At 44.9% G+C, this 15,476-nt stretch overlaps 1 protein-coding gene across 4 annotated transcripts in view; it reads left to right on the top strand.

Moving 5' to 3' along the window:
* Nucleotides 1-4,378: 4,378 nt before the first annotated feature.
* The window catches only part of Lnx1 (ligand of numb-protein X 1), a 118,290-nt gene continuing 107,192 nt past the window's right edge, over nucleotides 4,379-15,476 (top strand). The window contains exons 1-2 of one of the 4 annotated variants that reach the window (XM_031342743.1): nucleotides 4,379-4,488; nucleotides 6,088-6,205. The gene's annotated coding sequence lies outside the window, so the exon portion shown is untranslated. Of the gene's footprint in view, nucleotides 4,489-5,018; nucleotides 5,060-5,881; nucleotides 5,970-6,036; nucleotides 6,206-15,476 lie in introns of those variants that run through there. The other 3 variants (XM_031342742.1, XM_031342740.1, XM_031342739.1) reach the window with 3 other exon arrangements.

Here is a 15,476-nt window from a genome sequence, read left to right as displayed (position 1 = left end):
GGGGGAGGAAAGGTTGGCTTGATCCAACTTAGCAATGTGTGCCCTCCCCTCATCTCTTCCCTGGTCTCTTTTGATCTTTAAAGTGAAATTTATTGAAAGCTACCTGTGTTCCTTTCAGACTCTTGGCAGAGCTCTGGGCTTCTAGGAAAAGCCTCAATCCATCTTTTGAGAAGACATTCTGAAAGCTACACACAGTAAAGTACTGATGCAGAGCTTGTAGAGAGCTCCTACAAATACCTGCTTGGGGAAGTTAGAAAAGGTTCCATGGAGAGAGAAGTGCCTCAGGGTACTTCAGAGTGATACTCCAGGTAGCTTGCAGTTAGGGCAGAGGAGGATCTGCCTGTAACCAGCTAGGCGTGTTGGGCAAGTTGCTTTCTGCTCAGGCTTGGTTTTTGCATGTCAAGTACAGTTAGCATATGGGCTTCTGCCAGGGCTCAGTTCAGGGGCACGGGTGCATCATGTGGATGCAGGGAATGGGAAGTGAACAGAAACAGATTGTTATGGGAACTACAAACAATCAGGTTTTAGCATGTATTAGGACACCCCCTCTTATTCACTAGTGTTCAGGAAAATAAGAAAAACTCAAGTCATTATAAAAGCTAATTATGTCAACTTTTGAAATGATAGAGATGAAATCAGAGGCTAAACACAGAACTGGGAAGACAGCTCTAGACAATGCTCAGCTGGAAAGACATATGTATGGCAGAATCACAAACAGGAAAAACTTGGGGCCTGGAGCAACCTAGGAGAAGCTGGACTCCCTCTAAGACAGAGGAAGAACAGATCTGAGTCCACACCGTCTGTTCTTTCTGAGACTCCCATGGACAAAGTGAGAAAAAGATGAAATATGGTTGGTAAGAGTGTGTGCTTTAGGAAACCTGGTCCCTGGGATAAGACCGCCATGAGCTCTAGCCTGCTCTCTGCTAATATGGGGTAGGGAGCAGCTGCTGCATAGAAAGCATGAAGATGTGAAACAGATTCTGACAGACAGGCTAGTAAGGAGGCCCAAGGAATAAGCCTGAAAATGGATGCTTCTAGAAGAGTGGGGGTAAACATCCTTGCCATCACCACTAACAGCTTGAAAAGAGCTCACATGTTTTCTGGGTTTATGCAAGGATGGAGTCATGTAAACATGGAGGTATAGTTATCCCAAGCTTTACACATGACAACCGCAAAGAAAGCAGTGACATGATCATTGTCTTCCTTTTGTTAAATAAGGGTGTGCAGGCCACATCTTGCATAGTGAACCTTTATAAAATGTGTGTCCTCATCAATACCTGGTGTAATTCTAACTTCCCCGACATCTCCCATCTCCCTGCAGAGGGTGAGGGTCTCCTATGATGTGCGCAGGGTACCTAGTAGAACATCTGTAAATACTGCATGCAGCACATGGCTGAGTGGGGAGAGCGATGGGATGTCTCTCACATTCCAGAGCTGGAAAACCTTGGTCTCTACCAAGTATGGCCCTGTGGAGACCCTACTCATGCACATCATGCTAAGCACTTGTCCTTAGCTAATGAAAGACATAGAGCTGAGCTAGTTTTAAAAAACAACCGAGGCCAATCTGATGTAATGTATATATAGCAATTTCATCTCATAATGCAGAGTACCTTTAGTAATTATGTAGTTGAGGCTTTTTTTCTAGAGATGACTTTATTAAAATCAGACGAAATCTGTTCCCTATTGTGGCATTCAGCCTGTCTTAGAAAACCCTTCGATTTTGCCGGAGGTCAAAGAGGGATGCAAGCAGGGGCAGAGTGATTCTTCTGAGTCAGAAGGAATGCTTTGGCTATAGGTTCCTTGCCACAGGGAAGCCTTGAGAACGCTAGCCTTCATTGTCAGGATCAAGAAGTAAAGAGCTCGGGGAACAGACCTCCTCTCCTGCTTCCATTGCTCTGTCAAGACGTATAAGAGTTCAATAGAATCACAGTGATCACGTGAGCTGGCTGAGTAACCAGGAATGGCCCAGCCTTGAGTTCTGTGAGCATTCCTAATGTTTCCCACCTGTTTCTGCAGAAATTAAAAGTTCCAGGATCCAGTCACAGCAAGAGAAGCTGACTCCCAGAGAGTAGGAAAGCCATAGAGTAGTAGCCCAACACTGAGAACACTGCCACTCTCAAAGAATGGCCTTCTATCCACCAGCCAGCCGCCCATCCTGATCGGACCCCATCTCACCAGTCTGGTGGCTCCTCTACATCATTTTGTACTGCTGCCCCTCCACACAGGTCCTCACCACACATGACCTATCATTTCTGCCCCCAGCCCTGTGAGCTGTCCTTGTCGCCATCTCCTCTTTCGGGTCCAATTCAGGATCCTTTTGACAGGATGATTTTTCTCAGCAGCCCTGGCAACCCCAGCCACCTCTTCCTCTAGTGTGCTGTCAAAGTAGGGCTAGAAATGGTTTGTTCTTGAGGGAGAGGGTTAACATCAACTGCTAGTGTACCCAGAGATAGAAATGACCATGGAAGATGTCATAGGGAATTACTTGTCATTCTCAAGGGGACCCCTCAAGCTCTCCTTCATTCTTGGGTTTGGATTGAAATGTCTCCAAAAGGTAAGTTTCAGGAGCATCCCAGAAGTGACAGGATTTCCTCATGCCTTTCATATATCCATATAGACACGCACATAAGAATTAACATCTTACGCCTATCTATTTCATATATAAACCAGGTTTTTAATTAATTTTGCACCTGAAGTTCTTTCTCAGATCACATTCTTGCTTCAACCTAGCTCTTCCTTCAAAATAATGCACAGGTAAAAGGCTGAAGTCAGCCCGTCATGGTGAAGCATGATTGGAATGCCAGCCTTTGGGAGTGAGGGCAGGAGAATCAACAGTTCAAAATCAGCCTGGGCTACAAGATACTGTCTCAAAAGGAGGCAGCGGGCAGGACTGGGAATACAGCTCAGTTGTACAATGCTTGCTTCATATTCAGGAAGCCCTGGGTTCAAACACCAGCATGAACTAAAACCAGATGTGGAGGTTCACACCTGTAGACCCAGCACTCAAGAAATGGAGGCAAAAGAATCCAAAGTCAAGGCCGTCCTCATAGATAGAGGGACTTTGAGACCAGACTGCACTAGAGACCCTGTCTAGAGGGAGAGGGGGGATGGGGAGAAGGGAGAGAGGGAAAAGAAGAGAGGGGGGTAGATTAGGACCTCATCCAGTGAACACACAATTAGAATCTCCCTGATTTCTTTTCACAGTTTAGGAAAGGCCCTACTTACAAAGTGCTCTGCTTCTGGCACTCGCTGCTTGAGTCAAGTTCCCTGCTTCTCAGTGCCCCGGTTCCTTGACCTGTTCCTGTTCCGTGTAAATGGCGCTAAGAGCTGACGCAGGGATTCTGATATAAAGTGTTTTGAGAAATTGGGAAATTAAACAGGCCTGGCAAGCCCTTACTCCATGTTCTCTTTGGGGGTCATTATTTCTGTCTTCCTCCACCCACCCCCGCCCCCCACCTCCACCTCCCACCCCCCACCTCCACCTCCCACCCCTTACCTTAGAATCTAAGGCTTTGTTCAAACACAACAGCCGGAATGAAACGGTGGCGTTTATACTGAACTTGTTTTTAGTCTTTAAAGAATAGGCTACATTCAGCGGCATAAAGAAGCCCTTCTCTTGGCTGGCCTTACAAAATAGCCAGGAGTATCTCTTCTCTTACACAGGCACCTGAGCCTTAGCTCCACTCCCAGTTTTAATGCTGATCCACGTTCTCTATCCCCCCTCCCCAACTGCCTCCCGGCCCCCAGTCTCTCTTCCAAGCTTGTCTTTCTTTCACCAGGCTATCCGTGCAAGTGGCTGTGTGTTTGTGAATACAGTCAGAAAAATTCCCATAGTCTAAAGGCCTTCAGCGAAGTTCTGTGTGCGTTCGGTTATTGCACATTTTATGCAAATATATTTCTCTTGCACCTCGGCCCAGGGTTTCAGTGCCAGGAACTCTAACTGCCTCTCCAAGTCAGAGCCAATCCCCTTGGGCAAGGTGAAGCCTGACTGACAGCACACAGAGGGCGGAACTCAATGAGGGGCGTGGCTTTCTGCAACCTGGCTAGTATCCCCGGGGACACCCTGTCTCAGGAAAGAGAAGCTTTTGTCTTAGTGGGCCAATAGTACCCGCGCCCGCCCCCCTCCCGAAAAACCTGCACGTGAAAGGTTCCGCTGCCTCTATTTATCTCCCTCACCTCCACCGCTTTCCCTCCCCACCCCCATCCCCACCCGCCTTCTTGTCGAACCTTTGGCTTTTCTCCCTACGGGTAGCCACACCCCCCTTAGTTTCTATTGGATAAAGTAGTGAAGAGAGGTGTGTGTGTTTTAAAGCTTTCCAAGCTGCTCTGTCCCAAAAGGAGAGGTTGTTTAGGCCTGTCTGGGTTGAACCAGTGTTTGGAAATTGTCTCCTGCTCTAGATTCATCTTCCGTCTCCTCCCCTCCCCGTTTGCTTCACAGGGTACTGAGTAGCAGGGAGCCAGCTACCACTGTGGACACTCAGGGATGAGGTGCTTTTTTTCTATTTCTTCCTCCAACCGGCTCCCAGTCCCGCCCACAAACCACTGCTAAGCGGTGAGCTATTAGAACAGGTGAAGCCTACAGTTTCAAGATCAGGAGGGGGAAGGGTTCTCAGCAGGTGTTTTCTTCATTAGGGGACAAAGGTGTGCCTGGACCAACCTAGAAGAGAGAACTCCCCAGTTCCCCCCCACACCCCCCCGTAGCACATTCAGGACAGTGAATAAGTCTGGGAGTCGCGGGCACACAGCAATTCAACAGGCTGATGGAACAAGATGCCACAGGCCTTAACCAGCAGGCAGGAATCCTCTTAGCTGTCACTCAAGTGCCAGCTGAGTCTTGCCATTAGCCTCTCTTTCCTGCTGGAAAAGCTGAAGCAAGGGTGACTTGTCCAGGGTCACACACCAAGCTTGGGACCAAAATAGCTCTGACTCCTCTTCCCTAGCTCTCCCTGCAGACAACATCGCCTTAGTAAGGCGCTATCATTCTAACCTGAATCATTTAAAGTACTCCTAATTGCAGGCCTACTGTGGACTGTAACCACCACGTGACAGACAGACAGAGGTAGGAATGGCTGAAGTTTTACCAATGCCTGAATCTATTATTAATATGCTGGGGACCGCGAGGGTGTTTGGGAAATGATGCTGACAAGGCATCAAATTTAGACTTTTAAGAAGTAGGCTTGTCATGTCGTCTCCGGTTTGTTGTAGTATTGGAACGGAAAAACACTAGGAACTCAAAGGGATGTGATTCAGAAAGGCATTAGTGGGTGTAGGATGCCGTCCCGCAGCTCCTACTTGCGTGGGGTTCCACGAACCGAGGATTTGGAAACCTGCAATGGGTGGCAGAGAAAAGAGACACGACGCCAGGAGAATGGTTCTCATCAAGGCGTCCTTTACTAAATGACAGGGGAGCATTTATACTCAAAGACAGTACAGGTATGCAATTGGCATTTAGGTGAGAATCAGACATCAAAGCTCAAACATTGATACAAGGGATTCCAGGAAGGGGAAGAGGGATCAAAGGATCACGGCTTCCTAAGGAGCTGGTATCTGGTCCTTGAGTCATTTACATAGGCTCCAAACCCCCAGCGAGCTAAGTCTCTGGTTTCGGTTTTGAGTTCTTTAGTGAGCCCAGCAGGGCTCCCACAAGTGGGGGCAAATCCCAGATATTGCTAAGTCTTCGCAACCTTTTCTGTTTTTGCATCTATAGAAATCCCTGTCTTGTTCCAGTGTTTAAACTTCCCTTTTAATTCTGTTGTTGGCAGCTGTGTGGGCTTGCCAGCGCCTGGGGGAAACAATATCAGGCATACAAGATAGGCCTGGGAAACAATCAGGCATACGCATTCAGATCTGTACACGGGGCTAGACACGTGCTATGCTCAGGAAGGAAAGTAAATTCCATCCAGCAAATTGCTCTAACTGATTCATTTGTCCTCTGAGAGACGCCACCTACCTTGCTCCAAGGTATTCAGGTAATTGACAGGGGGCGGGGCCTCCGGCGATGTTTTAGTCCCTAAGGTCTGAGCCAGACTTCCGTGATGTCACAGATTTCCTGCTCTGAACCAACCAATGCCCTCCTTCTTCCTTCAGCCACCTGTACACTGAAGTTGAGACCGGTCACAGCTCAGGCGGCCCTAGACGCTTCTGGCACAGGGATGGAGGCTGGCTGGTCACTGCTGCTTTGAAAGCCACAAACATCTTTGAACAGGTGAGAAGGACCTACTTTCCCCTCCTCTTTAGACCCCTGACCCAGAAGGGATCTGAAGAAGGAGTCTGAATTTAAAGAAAAGAAAGAAAGGAAAAGAAGGAAACAAAACAAAACAAAACAAAAAACCAAAAAAAAACCCCACCATGCTTACTGGCAAAGTCCAGAGCAACACTCTTGAGGGTAGAGATGTCTGTGACAGTCTTACTCCATGGCCAGCAACATTGTCTCGGCCAGATATTTAACCATTTTTGTTTCCTGATTATTAATCCAGCCTCGGCTTGTTAGTGAAGTTGATCTGATTCTTTTTAAAACCCCAGAGAAAAGTGAGGTGAGATGCTTTTTGAAAGTTAGCTCAAATGTGCCGACCAGTTCAGCCTGTTTTGTGTATGTGTGTGTGGGGGGGTGGGAAGTGGAGGTGCTGGGGATATTCACAAAATTCAGGTTGTCTTTTTTTTTTTTCTTGCTTTCTGCATTCATCTCATCTGAAGCAATTTTGACCCAAAGTTGTAATACTTCCCTAGGTTTTGGTGTTGTTTACAATACAAAGAAAGTCAGTACTAAAGGTGATAAATTCTCCCTCTCTCCCTCTTAAAAAGCCTTTAGTTTCCTTGTGAAAAACATTTAGCAATCTGTATTAGAACTCTGTTTACCTTCAGGCCAGATAGGCTGCCTGCTGACCTTTGGTTACAGTAAAGATTACCCTTCAAGGCCACAAAACTGTACTGCCGGGTTTGGTTTTAAATTGTTGAAACTCTTTTCTTGTTTCTATCTTGCTCTTAATATAATAAATACATGGAGGAGACTGCTCTACTAGGACCTGACTTTAAAAGTAATTTTACCTCAAGGACCCACATTTGTTTTTCTACTCCTGATCAGATAACCTTCTCTTGATGGGCCCGGGAGCCCCGCTCCACCAGCTAATATTATTAACGAGAGCAGAAGTACAAATCCCCAGTTCGTCTTCTTATCAACTTGGCTTGGAAACTCCAGGAGAAAAATAAATGAATGACTGAGACATTTCATTTTATAGACCTTCATTAGCCACTTTCTCAGGATGTAAGTTAGCAGCTGAGTTTGTAAGGAAATCATCTACTAGAAAATAAGCCCATAGACCGCCCTCTAGAAAGTAAAAGAACATGCCAAATGTCCAAGAGTATGAACTGAAACAACTAAAATGTATTGCCCTTAAACACCTGCTGCTTGCTGGTAAGCGTCTGCTTTGTGCTTGTTGCCGGTTTCTTTCTGACTCTTAGGAAGTTCGTAGTCTCTTCTCTAGTTGACCTTTGTGCCTAGTATTGTCCTCTAAGCTCATGTGTTTGCAGAATGACTGCTGTTGATGCCTTAATAGCATTCTCAGTTGATTCAGAGGTTTGTGAGAAAAGTGAGAAAAGGACTCCCCATGGCCCGGATTTTGTACGTATAAATTTGTCTTTGATGCTCCAAACCTCTGCAGACTTTCACCCCCACCTGTAAACCTGGTTAATTAGTTATTTCTACAACAATGGATCTATTACTAAATAACAAATCATTTCATCATTGTCTCTAGCTGCTTAGAAAAATAATATATTTTTATTGCCCCCAATTCAAGAAAAAGAAAAAAACATGACAGGGCAGAAGCCAGAGTCGAGTCACAGTGTCTAGTAAGGGGTTGGGGCAGCTTGTAGGATAACTTGCATGTGTGTTCCCTGAGAAGTTGCCATGACAACTCCACTGGTTCGGGTGTATACCGGTGTGATAGGAGATTTTACATCCTTTAGCAATGGGAATTTAGAACTTCTCTAGACCCCCATTTCTACCATGTGCTATGTAATATGGTTCTCTGAATATAGGCAGAACTTGGAGTAAGCAATGCCTGGTACTGAGCCAGGGACTAATAAAAGCCAAGTCCCTCTCTGCTGGAGGAATTTTCCTGGGAGCCTAGAGGACTTGAGTGAGCCCATGTAGCTGCGATGGTTCAGAACCCGGCTCTTATTACTGTAATTAATTGTCAGTAATTAACCCCACTGTTAACAGTTTGGAGAAACACATCAGTCCCAAGGGTGGAGAATGAACAAGTTGTCATTCCCTGAGCCAGGCAGTGCGTGTCTGCCAGCCCCCTTGGTGAAGCAAACTTTGGAGTGGTTGGTCTTCCTTCTTGTCCCCAGCTCAAGGATCTCTTGATACATTCACAAAGTATGAGTTCCTAAAGGCTTTCAGGAGAAGTCTCGTTGTCATCGTCATTTGAGGTGCTCTGACTTTCAGGGAGCCCCGTCTGTTTTAATCATGCTACTACCCTGAGTGGCCTTGGGTACTTGGTCCCCTCTAATCTCATAGGTAAATGTCTTCTACCTCAGACTCCATGAGCACTTGGCCAGGCCAGTGTGAAAGGTAACAGATAATTGCAACCTGTACCATTCTGTGGAGGGAAGGCTCATGGGTCCTGTGGATAAGAGCCACCCTCTTAAATAGAATATGTTGTACCCATCAATGACCTTGAATCATTGCATCAGAGCAGATATGGCCCCAGACCTGCTTCGAGCTTCTTCTGGTCCCACACTCTTCCCAAAGTGTAACATACATTTCTGCCGTTCAAGAGCAAGGGCCTAGTGAACTGAGGACTCTGATAGATTCTAACCTTAAAAATACTACAGCTTGCTGAAGAGGATTCTAAGGAAGAACCTTGAGCTCCTTGCCCATCACTTGCTTTGACACCTGCGCTCCAAAATTTGAAACCCCTGCATCCTACAATAGAACACAGAGAGACTCTACCTAAATGCATGGGTCAGAGTAATGGGGAGCAGGGGTAGGCAGCGCCTCTCACTGGGGCATGATGGTCTTATTTAATTCCAGGTGAAGTGGCACTGCCATCCTAGAATAGGGAACTGATCTTTGGCATTCAGACTGCCTGGGCTCAAAGCCCAGTTCTATCATGTGATTTCTTTATGCCCCAGACAAACATTTTAACCTGTTTGGAATGGCCCTGGCACCATGTTAGCTAGTCCTCATGTGTTGTTCTTGAAAAGAAGGTATGGTCATAGGGCTCTGACAGATCTGTCACACAATTGCTAGACTGCATGAGGTACTTTAATGGTTTTGCCTCAGTCTGATTGTCTGGGAAGCTGGGTACTTGGCGACCCAGGATTTTGTGAAAATAGTTGCAGGGTTCATGTGTGGGGTACGTTGCACCTGTTAGATATTCAGTTTAGGTGCTCTATTTTTCTGGGATGGATATGTTATATTAACTACAGTTAGATGGCTTAGTTCATGCTTCAGTCTGGACATAACGATGGAAACAGTCACTGACTGAACACTGCACATTTCTGGAAAAATCCCCATAGGCTTAGAAGGAAAACCTGTTAACCAAGATCACATTGTTAATCTTGGCCTTCTAGGGTAGAGTGCCTGCCAGTGTGGTGGCTGGTCTTTTAAAGACCAGCAGGTGTAGCAATCAGGTACAAGATGAGCAATCCGAGCATCTTGCTGCAGCATGGACTCATGGCTGTACTTCTCAGTATTTCTCCTATTTCTATTAGAGTCCTTCACCCCTAAGGTAGAGCCCAAAAGATCTGTTTTGCTTAGGGCTACAAAGGCTTTCAAGTAGGTCCTCCCCACCTCGGTATCTCTGGACTCCCTGACAGCATGAAACTATTCTTGATATTTATGGGCCAGCATTACAGACTCACTTTTATGTGGGTGGTAAATTGACAGTCCTCTGACAGTGTTTCCAAACAATTACAACGAGCCTTTCAAAATGACTTAAAGGAGACTGTGTCATTCTTCCTGGGGGGGAGGGGGAGAGGATTAAATTTTAAGTAGGTGCTGTCTCCTAAGAATGAGGATTGATATGAAAACTATAAAGTCACCAAGAATGGAGACTAACTACATGGGGACTGAGATCACGGTCATAGAATGCTGGCTGTCTCCTCTAACTTCCTACCTATCATTGCCTCCTTACTCTGTGTCCTCTGGCTCAAGGAAATTGTAGTCACCTACTGCTTACCAATACAGATACAGACTTCAAATCCAGGAAAGAAAGCGCCTCCTGTGAATTGGCATTTCCAAAAATGCAATAGGTTACCTAGGGGTGGTATTGCCCCTGAAAGTAAGCATTATTCCACATATGTAACACCTGGAATGTTTGGTGGCTGAGTGGCTGAGTTGGCAGACAGATAGATGTGTAGATGATAGGTGAATGAATGTATGGATGGATGATGGATAGAAGTCTGGATGATAAAGGATAGTTATATTGAAAATGATGGATTGATGGTAGATGGATGGTAGACAGATGGATGAATGGTGGTGGATGGATGGATAGATGGATGATCAAAGATTATTTGTGTTTCTTCAGCTGAGATGTTTCTTTACACAAGGCGTGAAAATATATAATATAAAATCAATTGTTTTAAATATTACATAAGAAAAATGCATGTCTAGTACCAGAATATCCCCTAACCTGTAACAAATTGTATATTAAAAGTTACAATTTTTATATTTTTAAACAGAAAGGAGCAGAGGCATTCCCACTTCAGACAGGGCAGATGAGCTGACTCCCAAACTAGACATATTCAGGCTTCATAATGAGCCTTTCTTTCTTATCCTTCTCTGCTTCTTCTATCTCTCAAAGAATCCCTGCTCCCTGCCCCATGGTCCATGCTCCCTGTGGTTGGTTGTGGGTTGACCAGTGCACTTCAAACATGTGCCAGAAGTTTCGTCTCAAATGTTGTTTGTTTGACCCTGAGTTTTATCCTGGAGGATGCACACCGAAACACCACCATTATCACCATTGCCTCCTGGTGACTCATGTTTGCTTCTTGTGTTTGATGCATTTGTCACAGAGACATGAAGGACTTCACCAGTAGCAGAGTGGAAGCTCTCTAGGAATTCCTTTCATAGCTTCTTGGCACACAGCATGGCAACAGCATACGCATGATAGGAGGCTTAGCTATGTCATTGCTATCTGTTGAGATGATGTGTACAGCTTGCTTGTGACTACAGTCTGTCAGTCACCTGGCATCTTCTGAATAGAATACCGCATGCTTCGGCTCATACATCCTCACATTAACACATGAGTCACCTTGTGTTTTCAAGCTCCTCGTTAAGAATTATGGTCATACTTGTATGACATCTTCCACAGTATACACACACTCAGCCATTCCATTAGTAGCCCCTGGGGGCCCTTGTAAATTGGTTTCATGGTCACCTCTAAAGGCATCTGCATTGTATCTTATTAGTGAACTAAGAGCAAATCGTTAGATTTGTACACTGGGGAAGGATTGCTAGTCTAAGAATACAGGAGTCTTAGTAGCTGCCATCTCAAAATGTTTACCCTGTCACTTAGCCATGTAGAAAAGGTTTAGAGTGGGCAGATTTACCAAATTTCTGTGGAATTCACCTCTAGGGTTATATAGTCTTCTGGGTTAGTCTCTTGGGATTGCCACAGCTGATGACCATAAACTCAGGAGTTTTTTTTTTAATCTTTTTTTTTTTTTTAAGATTTATTTATTATATGTAAGTACACTGTAGCTGTCTTCAGACACACCAGAAGAGACATCAGATCTCATTACAGATGGTTGTGAAGTCACCATGTGGTTTCTGGGATTTGAACTCAGGACCTTCGGAAGAGCAGTCAGTGCTCTTAACCGCTGAGCCATCTCTCCAGTCCAACTCAGGAGTTTTAAACAATTTCATTTATTTATTTTTTTCAGTTCTAGAGTGTGTAGAAGTTTGAAATGGAGACATCAGCAGCAGGGGCACATTCCCATCTCTGAAGGAGCTAGCTAGATCATCTTTGAGGGTCTACCTTTGCCTCTTCTACTGGGCTCAGAGGTCACTTGGTGTGTGACTAAGTCTTCACATTGCCTCCTCTTCTGAGTCGGCCTTCTCTTCTCTCTCCTAAGGATACTAGACTTAGAGATCACTCAGGTAATCCAGATGCTCTCATCTCAAGATCCAACACTTGATGACATACTTAAAAGACAAATTTCCCAATTAGGTCAGCTTCCTAGGTCTAGGGATAACCATGGCTATGTCCATGAGTGGGGCATCATTTTACTCTCTGCACTCACTCTATAGCCGATGTTCACATACACAGCCATCTCTGTTCACGGAGAAATCTTCAGGTAGACCAGTGGTTCTCGACCTTCCTAATGCTTCAACCCTTTAATACATTTCATGTTGTGGTAACTCCACAACCATAAAATTATTTCATTGCTGCTGTCATGAATCATAATGTAAATATCTGAAATGCAGGATATCTGATATCCAACTCCTGTGAAAGGGTCATTTTACCCCCAGATGGAGAACCACTGGTGCAGACATAATGAGTGATGTATAAGCAAAAAAGAATTAGAAGTGGCAGTCTTTCATACTTCCATCCTTCATGCCTCTGTTCAAGGCACGGTAGTAGGGGTTTTGTGCTCTAAAGACCTCATGTATTCAACACCATGGCAAATCTGCAGAAAGGAGGCGATAGAAGCCAACATAGATTGCAGTGGAAGAAAGGACAAGCCATATTCTTGGAGGTTATCATTTAAATGACTCTTGATCCCCCACACCAGGATAAACAGATAAATATCTACTTCCTAGTACCATTGTCTCAAGGGACCTTAACAAATTAAAAAGTATCCTAGGAGACTCTTTGCCATCACATGGCCTACTTACAAAGACAGTTGGAAGGACCAGAAAGGAAGAGAGAAGACAAGGGAGAACCAGTAATGCTGTCTTTAATTTGGGGGATGGGCATCATGTTTTGAAGGAGTAGTGTGACATATGCTAAACACCAAAAGACAGAACAAGAGCCAACAGCCAAAGTCACAAAGACTTTGGATCTTTGAAAACTACCCTGGCCTCTATCACTGGATGGATTTGGAATAGTAACCAGCGTGTCACCCCTAGATATGTTGAAACACCATTTTTCCACTTGGTGAGAACCTATGGTCCTTGCCCAACCCAAAATCATGTCATTTCTAAGCTAGGCATTGTGTTTACAGCAGTAATTCCAGCCCTTGGGAAGCTGAGGGAGAGTCATGAGTCTGAAGACAGCCTGGGTTACACTGTAAATGTGAAAACAGCTGGGCTACATATATAGTGAGGCCCTGACTTAAAAAAAAAAACTATGACTTTTATATAAAACACTAAGAGACTATTTTAAGATCATGTAGTGCTACCACCCTGTGTGCATTCTTGTCCTTGATGGCAGTGTTTGGCCAGGCTCTTTCCCCTCAAGATTTCCTCTTACTTATCAAAATCCTACTCAATTTTGTTTGTTTTGTTAATTTTTTTAAAGACAGGGCATCATGTAGCCAAGAATGGCCTTGAACTCCCTATAGATGTGAGGATGACCTTGAACTTCTAATGCTCCTATCTCCATATCCTGAGTGCTAGGATTAAGACATGTATCACCAATGCCCAGTATAGGTGGTGCTGAAGATTGAACCCTAGCACGTGTATGCTATGCAACTGAACTACGGTCACCTTTTGTGATCCTTCCTAGGGCCCAGGTGGTCCATTAAGATTCCTGGGCCTGACTCTGTGGTTCCTTTGTTCCTTGTCCTTCAGAGCTTCATCACCATTACTGTGTTTGCCACCTGTATCATGTTGTTTATCCACCTCTAATTTTCTAATTAAACTTGAACACCATGAAGATAGCATTGAATTTCCTGAGAGTCCCCAAAGTTCAAGACAAATAGCGATCATGGACAGGGCAGTTAGCACACGTCTGTAGAACTGAAATAGTTGAAAAATGTTAAGAATTAAAATATATTTCTTCTTGTACTGATCTTTTAAGAACTTGGTTATGTGTTTACCAAAAAAGAAAGAAAGAGAGAGAGAAAGAAAGTAAGAGAAAGAAAGAAAGAAGGAAAGAAAGAAAGAAAGAAAGAAAGAAAGAAAGAAAGAAAGAAAGGAAGGAAGGAAGGAAGGAAGGAAGGAAGGAAGGAAGGAAGGAGAGTCTCTTCCTGCCATGGTCATCTTTGAGAGGGAAGACACCAGCTCGCAGGCTGTTTCGCTCCCATACTTCCCCAAAGTCAGCTCTTCCCAGGAGTCTGTGTTGATGCTCAGCAGTAATAGAGCGCTTGCTCAGATGAAATACTTTGCCTTAATTGTGTATTGTTTGCAGAACTCCATGTTCATAGGCTAGGATGTGGGAGGACATCTTATTTGAGATAGAGCACTTACAGACCAACCCAAGGACGGCAGGTGCACCATGACATCCCGGGGAAGCCTGAGGCCTCCTGCCAAGGGAGATGACTCTCTTTTTTCTAGAAGGCTGTGAAAAGCCATCCCTCCCAACCCCCCACCACCACCACCACCACTACCTGGCCTCTAGAACTCATATGTAATTGGCTAGCCACCAGGGACTCTGCTCACTCAACCACTTCCCTTGTCTTTCCCACTTTCTGAACGTCTGTGTTCCTGGTTATTGACTCCAGATGTGTTCTGCCGTCTCTCCTGGTTCTGTGCTGTCATTTCCTGGCAGATTCTGACCTCTGTGGAGACCCTTTATATTTTTCTGTTCTTTCTGGTGTTTGAAACACTTTGCAGGCGAATGTCATTCGCAGGTTTCATTAATGGGTCTCTTGCTCCCTCTTTGAGACCAGCGATTTAGAAGCTAAGCAAAAACAGATCTAACCGCGACCCCTCGCAGCAGGCTGTGAGTACCTGCTTCCTCCTCCCTAGGTGATGTGAGGGTCCCTCCCCTGTGCACACACAGATCCCTCCTCCAACCTTCCCTCTTACTTTAAAGATAGTTTATATCCCATAAGTGACTCTTTGTATTCAGGTTTCCCTGGTTATTTACAATTCTTTAAGGCAAGGAATAATGTATCTCTTCATAATCAGTACTTATTAAAAAGATCACACATTATCAGAGCCTTCTATGCTCACTGAATGAATCTGAGACTTAAGACATAAATAAGGTCAAGGAAGAGAGATAGGTCTTATCTCGACTTTGGGAATTACTCTCCCTATAACCTATTTTAAGAGGTTTAGCCAGGGCCAGAGCACTCCTGAGACAAACGTGCCTGCCAGGCAGATTCCTTTGGAGAGAGAGCAGGTGGCCAGGGCCACTATGAGAAGCAGCTATTGTCACTGGTCCACTGGACTTCACCATGGTTAAGTTTCTGCCTAGGAATGAGTGACCTGGTTATGGCTGATGTGGGGCCCCAGGGCCAGTTTGAAATGTTGTCACCATGTTGCCCAACAGTGCTTCCCCAAGTTTTAAAGTATCTTCAACAAAACTCTACAGCTCGGGAATTTCTTTTTCTTTCTTTTTTTTTTTTTTTAAGTTTTTTTT

Source organism: Mastomys coucha, unplaced genomic scaffold (assembly GCF_008632895.1).
Source record: "Mastomys coucha isolate ucsf_1 unplaced genomic scaffold, UCSF_Mcou_1 pScaffold22, whole genome shotgun sequence".
NCBI classification, from domain to species: Eukaryota; Metazoa; Chordata; class Mammalia; order Rodentia; family Muridae; genus Mastomys; species Mastomys coucha.
The sequence above is the reverse complement of the archived record's forward strand: the minus strand, read 5'-3'. Positions and strand labels throughout refer to the sequence as shown.